At 44.3% G+C, this 16207-nt stretch overlaps 1 long non-coding RNA gene across 1 annotated transcript in view; it reads right to left on the bottom strand.

The window, feature by feature from the left end:
• Nucleotides 1-5621: 5621 nt before the first annotated feature.
• The window catches only part of LOC128781951 (uncharacterized), a 28811-nt gene continuing 18225 nt past the window's right edge, over nucleotides 5622-16207 (bottom strand). The window contains exons 3-4 of the long non-coding RNA XR_008428582.1: nucleotides 6568-6742; nucleotides 5622-5807 (exon numbers count right to left, since the gene is read on the bottom strand). This is a non-coding gene — a long non-coding RNA (uncharacterized LOC128781951). The remainder of the gene's footprint in view (nucleotides 5808-6567; nucleotides 6743-16207) is intronic.

The raw sequence follows: 16207 nt of genomic DNA, 5'->3' as shown, positions 1-16207 counted from the left end.
TGGGCATGCAAAGTTTTTCACCATTCCTTCCGGTAAGAAAGAGGACATGTGAGTGAGAAAACGACCTTGCATCATGGATGTTTCTTTCTTATATGAAGACATAAAACTGATGGATTTTTAAAAATATCTTATTTTCTATTTTTATTATGTCTAGTCTAAAGCACTGTCTGACGACAGACAGTCTACTAAAATGTAAGATAAGAAAAAGTAAAGTATCTGAAAGGGGAACTTTTGTTAAATGTCTATATAACACCAGTGCTTAACCTTTGGTCTTCAGAAAACCTGTCTTAAAATTTAAATACTGGCACTTGAATTGATTCACATGGTCTTTACGAAACAGCTCGAAGATTATTCACTGAAAGTCTCAGCAAGGACAAGCAGTGAAATACTAGAATTGAAAATGTGAAAGCCTATTATTGAGGTTCTGTTTGTCCAAAGGATGCACAACAAGAATTTAGAAAGCTTGTAAGAGGAAGGACAATTGCTGAAAAACCCTCATAGGTTGCCTCTATACACTGCTTCTCCTATATGTCATAAATAATACAGAGGAGAGAAGCCAAGTTTCATCCCTTTCTATCTTATTCCTTTCTAAGATAGAAAACACTGTAAAGATTTCCATAAATAGCCATTTTCTGCATTAAAAAGCTGCCTGTGGAGAACGTTTCTACCCTACTTTCCAAAGAAAACAAGGAGTTACATGATCCAATTTATGTGTGTATCATCTCATCTCTTCGTGTCCCCCTGACAACTTTTGAACCTGTTTCAACAAAATTTGTTAGAATTATACATGTTTCATGAAAATTTACTGCCTGGGGGAAGACAGGGACCTGATTAGTTGCAGCAGACAGAATAAGAGAGGCTCCAGTTACCCTCTATCAAAATGTGGAGAATCTATGTTGGGCAGAGACATTATTCATATCACAGCTATGGGAGAATCTCAAACTGGCACCCTAGTTTAACCAGAAAGTTCAAACCTGAGACATACATCCACAAGAAACATGGTTTTGTTACTTCTGCTGCTCATGGAACAGCTTGCTCCCACTTACATCTTTAGTTGAAGATATTAGCAAAGATGACTCTTCTTCCATTAAAACTGTAGTTTCCAAAAGTCATCAGCTTTTTGACAGCAAAAGGGGGGGGGGAAGCCTTTTAAAGACTTTTTAGATGTCTTTAAAAGGTGACTCTTCTGGACCATTTATGCAAAAAAGTCCTAACACAAGCATATGTCTGTTTCATTGTGCTGAAATATGAGTGGTGAGCATTTGGGCCAGCAATCCACAGCTCCTCTGAGTGCAGGCTGGGTGTGTTGTACACAAAGGAAAACACCAAGGTGTTTGTCTTTGTGTTGACTCTGAGAGATCTTTTTAAAGCACAGCAGAAAGGAACTACTTTCTGTTCACCACCTGGGGATGGAGCTGCCAGACCATCACAGTGGTCCCAGCAACTGGGTCCTTTATCCCATGGGCCCTTGGTGCTTCTGAAAGCTTTTTGCATCTAGCCAACTTGTAGGTGTGTTGCCCTACATTCACATTTTATTTACTGATCTCCCATAAAGCCTTTGACACCATCCCCCACAACATCTTTCTCTCTAAATTGAGATGGACATAATGGTTTATCTATTAGATTGACTAGGAACTGGTAGGATGGTTGCATCCAGAGGGCTGTGGCCGATGGCTCAGGGCCCCAGGTGGTCCCTCAGGGCTCCATCTGGGCACCAGTGTTATTGAATATCTTCATTAATGGCACAGACAGAGGCATCGAGGGCACCTTGGCAGACTTGCAGATGGCACCAAGCTGAGAGGTGCAGCTGGCACAGCTGGAGGATGGGATGGCATCCAGAGGGACCTGGACAGGCTGGAGAAGGGGCCCAGGGGAATCTCATGAGGTTTAACAAGGCCAACAAGTGCTGGAGCTGCACCTGGGCCAGGGCAGCCCCCGGGATCCACCCAGGCTGGGGATGAGCAGAGGGAGCAGCCCCGGGAGAAGGAGCTGGGGGTGCTGTGGGTGAGAGCTGGACCTGCCCCAGCCTGAACCCCCCTGCCCGGGGCTGATCCCCCAGCGTGGGCAGCAGGGCAGGGGGGATTCTGCCCCTCTGCCCCTGTGCTCAGCTGAGAGCCCACCTGCAGAGCTGCCCCAGCCCTGGCTCCAACAGCACAAGGACGTGGAGCTGCTGGAGCCAGCCCAGAGGAGGCCCCGGAGCTGCTGCCAGGGCTGGAGCCCCTCTGCTCTGGAGCCAGCCTGGCAGAGTTGGGGCTGTTCAGCTGCACAAGAGAAGGCTCCAGGGAGAGCTCAGAGCCCCTGCCAGGGCCTCAAGGGGCTCCAGGAGAGCTGCACAGGGACTGGGGACAAGGCATGCAGGGACAGCACACAGGCAATGGCTTCCACTGCCAGAGGGCAGGCACAGGTGGGAGATTGGGAACTGGGAATTGCTGGCTGGGAGGGTGGGCAGGCCCTGGCACAGGTTTTTCCCCAAAAACTATGACTTCTCCATCCCTGGGAGCGTCCAAGGCAAGGTTGGACAGGGCTTGAAGCAACCTGGGCTAGCAGAAGGTGTCCCTGCCCATGGCAGGGCGGTTTGGAACTGGATGGTCTTTAAGGTCCACCCAACCCAAACCATTCTGTGATGTTATTGTCCTGCTGTCACTCTTGTTCTGTGGCTCTTCAGCATTTCAGATTCCTGTATCTCTTTGCTTTAGGAAGACGTGACCAGGAGCCATCCCCAGTTACCAACACACTGCAGGCTGAACCAGACAGGCTCAACTCTGCAAGAGTACAAGATCATCCCACGTTTCCCTGGTGAGTTCAGCCTCCCTGAGTGTGTGTGGGTGTGTCTTCCTGTCCATGGAATTCTCTCATCTGAGTATGCTGTTCACCTCTCTGCTACGCCAGACCCTTTCATTCAGGCCAGAAACTCATTTACTTTGCAGGGAAGGCAGTTTCTTCCCAGCTGCCTTTCAAACTGGTTTTTCAACCATTCAGAGAAGCACAACCAACCATATCCCTTCACTAGAGCACAACCTGGCAGACAGCACACCAAGCAGAGGATCCTGGTCACGTGTTTGCAGCACTATGAACACATCAGAAATGGGCATTTCCATCATCTCTGGTAGGAAGACCTTGACAACAGACTCTCCATGTCCTGGCAATTGTGGTTCCAGAAACTCCAGATGGAAGTGAAAGGGGAGGGGGAGATTAGAGGAGCTTTGTTGCCTCCATATAGCAAGGCTATAGCAAGGCTCTCGGTCCACCCTGTAGTTCTGACAACCTCAAGGCTCACTTTCAAGATGTTGTAAGGAGCAACTACACCTCCAAATGAAAACATATTTAGTTCATTGCAGTATACAGGGGAAATGGAGTGGGAAAAGATCTGTCATAACTAAAAAGCCACCACTTCTCACTACAATTACTACTCAGAGATCGGAGAGTTGTGGGCACACATTGCCTGTAGTATCAGAGCTTCTGCTTGGGACTCTCTTTCCTTAGAATCACAGAATGGTTTGGAGTGGGACACCTTCCACTATCCCAGGTTGCTCCAAGCCCCATCCAACCTGGCCTTGGACACTGCCAGGGATCCAGGGGCAGCCACAGCTGCTCTGGGCACCCTGGGCCAGGGCCTGCCCACCCTCCCAGCCAGCAATTCCCAGCTCCCAATATCCCATCTGTGCCTGCCCTCTGGCAGTGGAAGCCATTGCCTGTGTGCTGTCCCTGCATGCCTTGTCCCCAGTCCCTGTGCAGCTCTCCTGGAGCCCCTTGAGGCCCTGGCAGGGGCTCTGAGCTCTCCCTGGAGCCTTCTCTTGTGCAGCTGAACAGCCCCAGCTCTGCCAGGCTGGCTCCAGAGCAGAGGGGCTCCAGCCCTGGCAGCAGCTCCGGGGCCTCCTCTGGGCTGGCTCCAGCAGCTCCACGGCCTTGTGCTGTTGGAGCCAGGGCTGGGGCAGCTCTGCAGGTGGGCTCTCAGCTGAGTACAGGGGCAGAGGGGCAGAATCCCCCCTGCCCTGCTGCCCACGCTGGGGGCTCAGCCCCAGGGTTGGTTTTCAGGGCTCAAGTGCACATTGGTGGGTCATGTTGAGCTTCTCTTGACATGGTTTAGTCTCTAAAAAAGCAGGGCATGAGCATCGAGGTTGTTCCCTTCAGCATGGACCGTGTGAGGGTGTAACCCACAGACTTTCAGGAGAAATGGCTTCACCTTTTACAGTCAGTCCCTGAGGGATGCGTATGGCCCCTCTCAGCGGGCCCTGGCAGTGAGAGATCCAGTCTGTGTCTGGTAATGGTCACATCTGACTTGTGGATCTTTTTTAGGCAAGGCCATGCCTAGGGATGAATGTAAATAGTATAACACTGTAGCCCATCCCCCTCCCTCTCTATCAAATAACAAATAATCAACTCAATAAGAGTCAAAAAGATTCTATTTAAATTACGAACTGCAAATATTGGCTTATTTTGAGCTAGTTGGTATGAATTAGCAATCACATTAAAAATGTCTTATTTTTTTGGAAATACATTTCATCTGCCTTTGCATGATGGCAGCCAAGAAAATTTTGTTCAGATTTTCCAAGGTGATTCACTTCCTGGCTTCTAACAAACCTGGTAAATGTCAGGTGCCAAAAATTTCTTCAACAAGATTTTTGAGCTAGAATGAAAGTTCCATTCCAAAGAGTAACTTTAATAATTGTTCATGCTACTGTTTTTCTATTTTTGGGTCTTCTTAAGAAGACCTCACAAGAAATAGATTATTTGGTTGATATCTTCAGTACATTTTCAGACTCCTAGGGGAAATGTCAGATGCAGTTTTGATTTTGAAGGTCATTTAGGGACATGAACCTCACAGTTGTTGATGTCCTGTTTTTTCCTATTCATTCCTTCCAACACTGCAGCAGAGAGGCAATACTTGCAATGTTTTTAGTGTCTTTCTAACCCTTCTTAAGTGCCCTTTCTGAAAGCAATTTAACCAAAGGCCCACATTTTTGGAATATGCTAGCTACCTTCCTCCTGAAACAGATTTGCAAATTGGAAGTCCAAACAGTGAGGTGCATAAAAACCTTTTGTACCACTGATGGACCTGAGAGGCAAAATCCTCCAAGTGTGGCAATAAAGCAGAGACAACCAAAGCAGGTGAAGTGTGGTCTGCAGGTGAACAGAGGTCACCTCACTCCAGAGAAAGGAGCAGCTTTGCCATTTCACTTCCCGGTAAGAGCTGCAGAGCTCTTTGGGTTCTCTTTACAGATTCCATTGCCATGTGCACTTGGCTTATTAATTAAAACATATTCTTTACTGTTTTCAATACATTAAATTGAATGTGTCTAATGAATATCCAGCTGCACTCTTCTTTCTTCATACATAACAATTTAGAATCATAAATTGCACTCATTTCAACCCAGAAACATTTTTCCCATTATATGGCTGCTGGTGATAATGTATCAGACAGCAATAATGATGCTTGATTTTCATAAGCTGCACTAAATGGTAAGTGCTCAGAGCTACATGTTTTGATTAGCAGACTAAGCAAACCATGACATGAGAATCCTTATTTACACTGACTACTGAGGATTTTTTCACAAGGTGATTTATTTAGGCAAAGGGACAGTTTAAGTGCATCTGACCTGCCTTAACTGAGTTCTAGATCATCTCAAGCTGGGCATCTGTGACACACAAAGCACTTGAGTGATGGTCTCGATTGTCTTACCTAAGCTAGATATGCAAAATCATACACTAGAATTCATTCTGTGCAAGATTTACCAGGAAAAATAAAGTCTATTTTGATGCTGTATGCGTAGAAGTTGAACCAGATGCAGAATATACTCTGGAGAGGCCTGTAGACAAGAGAAAAGGTATTTTGTCCCAGATGTAGGTTTCTATGCCCTCCATTCCTTTTCCATCTCTCCTCCACCATCCTCTGCAGCAGCCTTGCGTCCCTCACGCCCTCCCTTCACCGCACAGCTACACTTCTTTCATTTCACAAGTGCAATCCCTTCCTGGCACACTAAAAAAAAAAAAAAGCAAACACACCCATGTATGCCTTCCCTCGCACGCTCTGCTTTGTTCCTTCAGCTCCATCTATCGACGTCCTGAAAAACGAGCGGCCGGGGCAGCAGCTCCCTTCCATCTGCCCCGCACACGCACTAAGGTGACCCACGCCCCTCTCACCACGCTGGTTTAGCAGTGTGAGGGGCGCGGCTGACCTCTGTGTGTTCAGGACAAGCTGGACTCTGACACGTTTAGCTGGATATTAATTGTTTGGGCGGTGACAGAGAGCTGTGCTTTAGTTAAGAAGAGCAGGATGCCAGCCAGCCAAAAGGAAGAATTATCGTCAGCATCACTACCAGACCGCTTGGTTTGAAGGGTGTCCCAAAGCCTGTAGGAGGCAATCAGTGTAAAACTACAGGGAGGTGAAGCAATGAAGATGAAAGAATGTGTAGCCACATGAAAACTGAGCTCTTATTTGGCTCAAATTTACTGCTAGTGTTTGACTTTGATTACCAAGTACTTTTTCACTTCAGGTATGTCTTAGCATCTTTCACAGCTTTCCCATGCTTGTGTTTGAAGGAGTGTGTCAGATCATCCCCATCTTACCTGGAATGGCACACACCCAAATAATTGATGGTAAGTAAGGTGACAATGGAGAGATTTCCTCTTCCAGCAGAGTTACATTGCTCCAGTCCATGCTGGGGAAGTCACCTCTGGCTCCATGGTCAGGCAGAAGTGGTGGTGGTGGCACTGAGTGACTTCAGGGGGTTGCTCTGAAACACTGAAATGATTCATACTTCTAAATAATTTCTTGATCCCGGGTTGGAAGCAAAATGTGAAGTGTTAAATATCATTTCGAAAGAAGGACTGGGAAACTTTTCTCCAGTGATGTATTCGGTTTAAATTGGGTTTGGTAAGTAGTCCAAACTACTGGAAATGCCTCTAAAAGCTTTACTGGGGATGACTCTGAGCGCTGATTGTTTTCAGAAACACACTCATGGCTCTGCAGGTCTCCAAGCATTATCTAAACTGTCCCAGACTACATACTGATGCTGGAAGTCACAGAGAAATGGGCATTTCCATCATCTCTGGTAGGAAGACCTTGACAACAGACTCTCTACGTCCTGGCACTTGTGGTTCCAGAAACTCAAGATGGAAGTAGAAGGGGAGAGGGAGATTAGAGGAGCTTTGTTTCCTCTATTGTAATGAAAGATTTGGTCAGATACATCCAACACAGTCAGAAACTGAGCAACACATCCATCATGGCGTTCTGAAGGGCAACATTACAGCTTTTATCTTCTCCCCTACATATCTGAAGTTTATAAAGCAATTTGGCAAACCTTTCTGGAGATAACCTGTCACCTGGAAGGTTTACAGCCTCACTTCTGCTCTGCACTACCTAAAGAGGAAAAGAGGTGTACAAATCCATCCCTGTGAACTCAGCTGGGCTAAGGAGAGGTAGCACAGGGAACGAACTTGGCTTGCAGCTTGCTGTATCTGATATGAGCTATGAGAACTGATAGGATGTGATCCAGCTCAAGGCTCTGCAACAGCAGAGGCAAAAATTGCATACAGGCATTTTGGGAATGAAAGACAAAGATGAGAGAGAGAGAGTCCAGGGTGGATACCCTGAAGAACTGGATTTGCAGCTCCTCCTGCTGCCACAAAAAAATTGGTACTGTTCCTAAGACATCTTGACATCTCCTGGGAGGAGTTATAATCCCAGACACCCCAGTCTCTCCCCAGCAGCAGTGTCAGCAGCCAGAGTCTGGCCAAAACCAAAGAGACAGGTACCAACATCACACAGCCATCTGACCACTTGTTACCATGCCCACAGAGAGTGCTGCTTCCAGCCATCTATTTCCCTTATATCTGGGCCCGTGGTGCCTGCAGCTTGGAACTGCTGTATCTCTGCTCACCACTTCCCTGCTCTGAATTACTCCTTTAGCATGTAGCTGTAGGAGCCACACTTTATGTCAAGATGCTGCAGTCTATAGAGACATGTCCCCACTGTGGGCACTTGGACAGAGATTTTTACTCACTCTTGCAGGTTTGTTTTTTTGTTTGTTTGTTTTGGTTTTGGTTTTGGTTTTTTTTTTTTTTTTTTTAAGATCAAGTAGAAAAGCAGTTCCAACAAAAAGGAGAGTGTGTGTAAGAAAAGAGGAAGGATATGCTGATTCTGCTGGAGGAAGCATAGGCTGAGGACATGCAATGTCTTCTGTCTAGGAGAGATGTCCCAGGAGAGAGCAGCACTCCCTGCACTCAGGCTATAAGAATAAGAGAATCATCATAGAATGGTTTGGGTTCAAAGGCACCTTAAAGCTGATCCAGTTCTATCCCCTGCCATAGGCAGGGACACCTTCCACTATCCCAGGTTGCTCCAAACCTGTCCAGCCTGGCCTTGAACACTTCCAGGGATGGGGCAGTCACAGCTTCTCTGGGCACTCTGTGCCAGAGCCTCACCATCTTCACAGCCAAGAAATCCTTCCCAATATCCCATCTAACCCAGCCTTTTTTCAGGGTGAAGCCATTCCCCCTTGTCCAGGCCCTGGTCCAAAGAGCATTCCCAGCACTTCTGTGGTTCCTTTAAGCACTTGAATGCTGCAGAAAGGTCACCCTGGAGCCTTCTCTTCTCCAGGTTGAACAGTAAGATATGGCTGTGGCCACAGGAACAGCCTGCCAAGGCAACCCTCGGATACCTGAAGTCAGAATCACCAGATAAGGCTTGTCCTTTTAAACAGGTACAGAGTCCTCGGGCACTCTTCAAGGCAAAAACCCCACAGCCCATGTGTTTGGTCAAAGTCCAAACCAAACTGCCTCTCTATACAAGTCATGGGGCTGTGGACTTGTTCTGCAGGCCCATGCTATTTCTGCATTTCTTCACACACATTTAAGCAACCAGTGCATAATCCCCACAGCTGCACATTTCCACTGTAAATTCACTGTCTAGCTCAATAACTCCTCCTCACACACACACACACACATACACATACATATAATCATGCTCAGTCTGTGCCAAGGCTGCAAAACCAATCCAAAACCAATCCATAAAATTAACACAAAAAATTTTATCCTCAACCATCAAGTTTCTGAAGAGTGATAGACTTGGTTCAGGTACAACAGAGGGGCAGAAATGGTTTAGATTTTCATGTAGAAACAAGCTTATGGGGGTTTGGGGTTTGCTTTGGTAGTGGGGAACACAGAAGATATTCCAGGAAGCTTCTATCAGAAAGTTATGCAAAACAACAACAATCATCTCACCAACTTCAAAACTTTATCCTTCCCCCATCATCTTCAAGTTATTATCTGTTAACCACATTTTTAAACTGTAACAAAGAAAACAGAATAAAATCAATAGCTCTCTTTGCAGCTAGGAGGACAGAAATATTCAGCTTCCTGGTGGGAAAATTCATTCTTTCTTTCTTCCTTTCCTTCTAATTTTAAACTTCACTTAAGGTTCAGTGATTGAACAAAAGCAGACAAAAAAATATTGCAGTTATCTGACGTACAGAAGTGTAACATGAAGTCTGCTCATTATGGATAATATTTATGGCAGATCATAATGTTAAATTACAACTCAGCCGCCTCAGCCAGAAATTTGTAACGCCACACATGTGCTTCCAATTAAGGGCTTTTGAAGTTGCCCTGGATATTTATTTTCAAGGGATTTAGTGCACAGAACGATTAAAGTTTGCTCTTGTTAGGAGTTCTGAAATCAAAAAAAAAATTAAGAGAGATTGCAACTGGACCTCAAACTAATGTATACATTCATTTTTGCATGAGTGTATACATGTACATCTGTTTATCTATTGTCATAAAAAAATAAAAACGTGTGTGTTAACATAGATAAAAAAATATATTAAAAGAGGGAGACAAAGGGCCCTTTGTTTCAAATGTGGTCCAAGTCCAAAATTTGTGACCGTAATTTTGTTTATAGGAAATCCTTTATAATGCTAGTTTAGTGTTTCCATATGGAATTCTCACAGGACTCTTTTCTCCCTCCCCCTCAACCCCGCCATGTCCCTCTTTTATTTGGATAAGGCAAGAGAAAAGTGAATGTACATTCCAAAGATGCATAGTCATTCCGGATCAAATTCAATGGATTCTGGCAAGAGTTGAAAAACACAGATGCAGTGTTTTAGGTCTCCTGCTGTGCAGCCTCCAGCCATGAGTGTCTGGTTGAAGCACTTTGTAAAATCATGAAAACCCTATTAAATTCATGAAATATGATATACTGCATTTTCGAGCTAACTTTCCATTGAACTGTCCATGAAGATGGAATTTGGCTGGCTTGCTTATGGCGTTCACAGACACACACACACACACACACACACACACACACACACACACACGTACACTCTCAGGCATCGCTGTGTGCACACCAAGACACAGCCAGGAGCTGCTGCCGTCCTTCATCCTCCACTTCTTCAGCTGAATCTTCCTCTCAGAACCAGCAGAGCCTGGACCAAAGCTCAGAAGCTCCCAACAAGCCTGATCTGTCTTTGCACCACATGACTCACACAATGACCCCCAACAATTAAAGAGGTACTGATGTTTAGGCAAAGGGAAGCGGGCATCCAACACAGCTGCCCCTCTTCCAACTTAAAACAAAATCCCTTGCTAGGAAACTGAAAGCAGCCTAATATTCTTACTTCATTTCCTATTGGGTTTCACATAATAAAATCATCATATGTTTAGGATTGGGTTTCCTTTCTCCTCTTCTAAATGAAAAAGTGAGAGCAGTCCCTGGAGGAGAAAGATCTTGCTGTTGAAATTGTCCTCGAGACACGGGCAGTTGCAGCCCCTTGCATGACTGTCAGAGTGAGAAAAATATGTATTTTAGTAAAGCTGGCCTGCTTATTTATGTCTGGGCACCCACGTGGCTGAAAGTTGTAATAAGTTTAATGAGATGTGGCTGTACCTGAGCTCACCATGCAGCCACGTGAGGTTTTCCTTACCTCCGCGTGAGGCAGACGGAGCTCTCCCATAAAATACCTTGTACTTCCAACTGCGTCTTTTATTCAAGGATCTGTAGGTACTTTAGAAACACTGAGATTCATAAATGCTCAGGCCAGACAGGGCATTTGAGCAGTCAGCCCACGTAATACTGACTGTAAACTTCATCCTGTAGCTGCTGTATTGAGCGCAGCACTGTTGACTTCCAGTTTTGAGATGAAGACTTCAAGAGAAGAGGGATCCACTGGCTTCCCTGGTAGTTTGCTCCAACACCTAATCAGTCCTTCTGTTAAAAACATTACTATGCAATAAATAAGCCATGAGGTTTAGGAGGATTTAAGTTGTATGTCTGTGGTTAAGATTGTCTGTGGGAGTCTTAATGCCAAAATTTTTAAGCAAAAACAGTGATAATGTGCATCCTTTTCTGTCCATGGTTTCTACCAAGTCCTGCTCCACCAAATCCACAGATGGTTTTTAAGATTTTGTGTTGAAATGGTGATTATATTTGAATATCTCTTCATAATTTTGGTACAAGGTTTCCCATTTTTGTTGTGTGCATTTGTTGTCAGCAGATGATAGAAAGATGTAGGTTGGATACTTGCTAATTAGGTTCACATTTTCTGATGAACAGCTTTATTGCAAGCAGTAAATCAACTCGACTAAAAATTGCTTTGCAAGTCAAATATCCAGAAATTTGTCCGTGTAACTTTAAAATTCCAGATCCCTTTGGAATGGAAATAAAGGCTTAAATTTCAGGACCACAGTGCAAGTTTGACACAATTGCTGGCCTCAGATATGCCAAAACAGAGACAACAGGATGTCTGCTATTTCCCATTCCAAATAAGAAGGTAAAAGGAATGCCTAAAGTCCCTTAAGTATTCACTTTTTTGGTACAAATAGTTTTGAACTTGAGCTTGTTTCAATATTGTTGTTTGCATAAGGGTTACATGTGAATTCTCTTAGGCTTTGATTAGATGATTTACCTTCTGTAGGTGCCTGTTTACTAAAAAGGGAAGTCTAGAGTACCTTATTTGGACCTCCATGTATTTTTAGATATTTGTTTTGGGTGAGAATCCCTTCTTTTTTCCTTACAGAAACACATTGAAATAAAGACATTTGCCCAAGTCTTGCCACAGCAGTAATTGTCTAAAAACATAAACAAAAATGGGTGTATCAGATATAATGACTTTTTTGCTGATGAGGTTAGATTGTGGTATAATTCTATATCACGTACCAGCTAAGCTATTTTACATGTCTTTAAATGTCACTGATATTATGATTCATAATACAGTGCTCTGTGGTCTTCCAATTTCCTTTAAAAAACTGAATCATACATTTGCAGACACTAAAGCAACATCAATTAGCAAGGTTTGTGTTAACAGACATCTTGAGAGGATTAATGTGCAAAAATTAGATAACCAAGTGCATGCCATTAAGGCTTAAAGTGCTACTCCTGCTGTGTCATGTGAACATTTTATGTGGAAAAACACCTGTATTCTCCATCATGCAACAAAATAATGGGGGACTTAATAAGCTTTACTAATTCAATATATAAAGTGGCAGCCACGGGAAGCATGTATTTACTGGCAAGGAACATTGTTTAAAAGAAACAGACAGAAATGGCCTGGGAATATTTTACTGATTTACTAATTTCCAGTGAGCAAGCTGAGTGAAAATAAAATCTGGCATGCTCTTGTCATTGTCCTAGCCTCCACACTCCAACCCCAGCCCTTGCTGGTTACAGCCATCACCACAGGGTGCACAGCCCTTTTGACATGTCTCTTGCGGGGCTACCTTTGGTGGCTGTGACCAGTGTCCATGCCTTGGAGTCCCTGTTATTCCAAAGCCTCCTGACACAGGAGGGAACATGAACTAGAGGTGACAACAGGATGCCTGGTGCCCTCATTACCGTCTCTGATCAAGATGTCGCATCCTGCCTTGCAGTGCCAGAGCTCCCAAATTCCCCAGCCATGTGAGCCAGCTCAGACCAGAGCCTCATGGGCATGGATTTATAGGTTGTTTCCAGAGATGTCATGGAGGTGAGGAACACAATCCATAGAACTCGCAAAGGTCTTCAACCCTCTTGTTCTTCACTTATACAACAAAGCATACAAAAGGTCACGGGCCTGTTGGAGCAAGTTCGGAGGAGGGTGACAAAGATTCTCCAAGGGCTGGAGCCCCTCTGCTCTGGAGCCAGCCTGGCAGAGCTGGGGCTGTTCAGCTGCACAAGAGAAGGCTCCAGGGAGAGCTCAGAGCCCCTGCCAGGGCCTCAAGGGGCTCCAGGAGAGCTGCACAGGGACTGGGGACAAGGCATGCAGGGACAGGAAAAAAAGGTTGTAGACTCCCCGCTCCTGGAGATGTTCAAGGTCAGGCTGGATGGGGTTCTGAGTAACCTGGCCTAGTGGAAGATGTCCCTGTCCAAGACAGGGGTGGAACTACATGGTCTCTAAGGTCCCTCCCCAATCCAAACCATTCTGTGACTCCATGACTCAAAACTAAACAGAAAGCCACCCAAAAAAGAACGGATTACACACACTTGTGTAACTAAAGCCTCTCCTCGTTCCTGCATGGTTTGAATTTAGATCAGTCTCTTTGAGGAACCAGGATGCTACTTACCTCTGGAAAGGCTATATCTTGGTTCTGCATTCATGCAGTGTACTACAGTCCACCCAGCTCCCTGACCAACACAGAAAATTTTACCCCCATGCAAATAACAGTACCTGATAGAACATTATAATTAGGATTGGCAGCAATAGCCAGTGGCTCCATAAATTCTCATTTCTATATCCACAGCTATTCATCACTTCAAATCCCATTTAAGAGGCTTTTGGATCACAATTCCTCTTCCCCCCTCTCCAACAGCAATAAGACTGTGTAAAGAGAAACATTTTGCTTATTGCTTAAATGCAATTAAATGTTTTGTCCACCATACAAGGCATCAGATCCCAAATCCTTCCCTGCTGCCCAAGGCAAAACTCCAACAAGAGAGTTCAAAACAACCATGTCATTATTGGCAACCATATAATTACTGTACATTGGAGGGATGTTTGCCATGGAGTAAGGGCATGGCACAGTTCAACAGCTATTTCCTAAAATTCCCATTTAGAAAACGTATAAGGTAAAATGCTAGTTTTTCAAAATACAATTCCCCATCCACTTGCAAATCCCAGTAAATAAAGAACAACAATAATAACAACAACAAAAAACCCTACTTTAATTTGAGCTCTCTTGCTGGTGTTCTATTTTTAGATGTAGAACTCATGTTAGCTGTTCTAAAAAGCTTATATTCTTCAGTATTATTCACATTATTCTTACTATTCTTATTGTATTCTATTCTTATTCTTATTCTATTAAGGCTTCCAAGAGGAACTTACTGTTCCTCTTGGAAGCCTTAATAATATATCCCACTAGGCCACGTGTTCCCAGTCCAAAAAGATGGCTCTGCTCCAAGATAGTTTGGGATAGAAACATGGAACAAAGGAAAAGTTTGATACAGACAAACATGCAAAAAACAGGAGCACAACACAAGGCCAACCTGGTCAGCTGAGCAGGCAGGAGCTCAGCACACCAGAGCCTGACTGCTACCAAATGTTATTGTTCACACCACTGGGCTGATTTCATTTAGTTCACTTATTCCTAACAAGGCAATTATTCTCACCACCACGGCTCCACCTTCCCAGTGAGCCTGGAAGAAGACTGGGAGAACAAGAGAAAATAGGAAGGAACTGATTAACATCAAATTCTTCAAAGCTCTAGAACAGACTTTACATGGAACTACCCAGGGAGAAACACAGCTGGTTCTTAGATGCAGAAAGGATTTGTCTGTGGGTTTATAAATTGGATTTATGGGTGGCAACCAGGAGGAGGACTTGGTAGCCCAGGACTTGTTGTGTATATACAGAGTAGATTTTAGCTTTAGATCCAAAGGATAAAAATTGCATAGACATATGTTTCAGAACAGCAAAATTATACTAAGAAAATAAAGGCTATTAAAAACAAAATCTATACACACACAATTTTTTTTTTTACAGAGAACAAAGGCCACATAGTACTAAAAAGTACCAGTTAATTTTATCACAGAATCATCACAGAGGTTGGAAGAGACATTCAAGACCAGATAGTACCTCCATCAACCAACACCACCACAATAACCCCTAAAATCCAGATGCCCCTTGAACAGTTCCAGAGATGGTGACTCCATCACCTCCTTGGGTAACTTATTCCAATGTCTGACCACTCTCGCAGTGATTTTTTTTTTTCTAATATGAATCTAAACTTCCTCTGGCAAGACTTAAAGCCATTTCCTCTCATCCTTTCCCTTCACACATGGCAGTTGAGGCTGGCCCTTACCTCACTCCACCCTCCTGTCAAGGAGGTGTAGACAGGGAGAAGGTCCCCCTGAACCTCCTTTTCTCCAGACTAAACACCTCCAGCTCCCTCAGCTGCTCCTCATGAGACATTTTTTCTAGACCCCTCACCCACAAGATTATGAAGAGTAATTGCACTTATACTGCAGATATACAAATTAAACTCCTATTTTCTATCTCCAGCTCCTAGAACGTGTTCAGGGCCAGGCTGGATGAGGCTTGGAGCAACCTGGGATAGTGGAAGGTGTCCCTGACCATGGCAGGGGGTGGAATGAGATGATCTTTAAGGTCTCTTCCAACCCAAACCATCCTGCGATTCTGTGATTCTGAAACAGACACACTTCTGTTTGGTGCTTGGAAAGATTCCCAAAAAGAACAAGCTACACCTACAGGTCTCACAAAGTGTTTGGGAATATGTACCAGTTAGGATCCACAGTAATAATTAGTGGCTAAAGTTTGCTTAGCCCCCAGGACGCTACGAAGCAGAGACCCTCACGCAGAACCCCCTGAAATCAAGAGAGAGTGTTCAAAATTACTTCAGTAGGGTTTGCACATAGCCCACAAGGATTTGATTTCTATGGCTGTTGATCTGTTGCCTTCCATGAGCACTAATTTTGCTCATGTATCTTTCAGTATAGTTCAGCTGTCTCTCAGATAATTTCAAATCCGCCAAGTCAGATGGATGTGCTGCATGCCCTGGTCCATAAAAATGAAAGGCCAGCTATTAATTGGCTTTGCCTTCAGCTTAGTGACTTTGGAAAAGTCCCTCTTGCAGCCACAACATTTAATTTATTGAGAGATAGATTTGGATCTATTTATTCCAAGAACAAAATTGTCTGGTTTGCTGCCATTTATTTTATAAAAGAGATAATAAAAATGTAATGAGTATGGAGATTCAAAAATGGAAATGACACAAAGAAAGC

The sequence above is a fragment of the Vidua chalybeata genome, chromosome Z (assembly GCF_026979565.1).
Source record: "Vidua chalybeata isolate OUT-0048 chromosome Z, bVidCha1 merged haplotype, whole genome shotgun sequence".
In the NCBI taxonomy this organism is placed as follows: domain Eukaryota; kingdom Metazoa; phylum Chordata; class Aves; order Passeriformes; family Viduidae; genus Vidua; species Vidua chalybeata.
The sequence above is the reverse complement of the archived record's forward strand: the minus strand, read 5'-3'. Positions and strand labels throughout refer to the sequence as shown.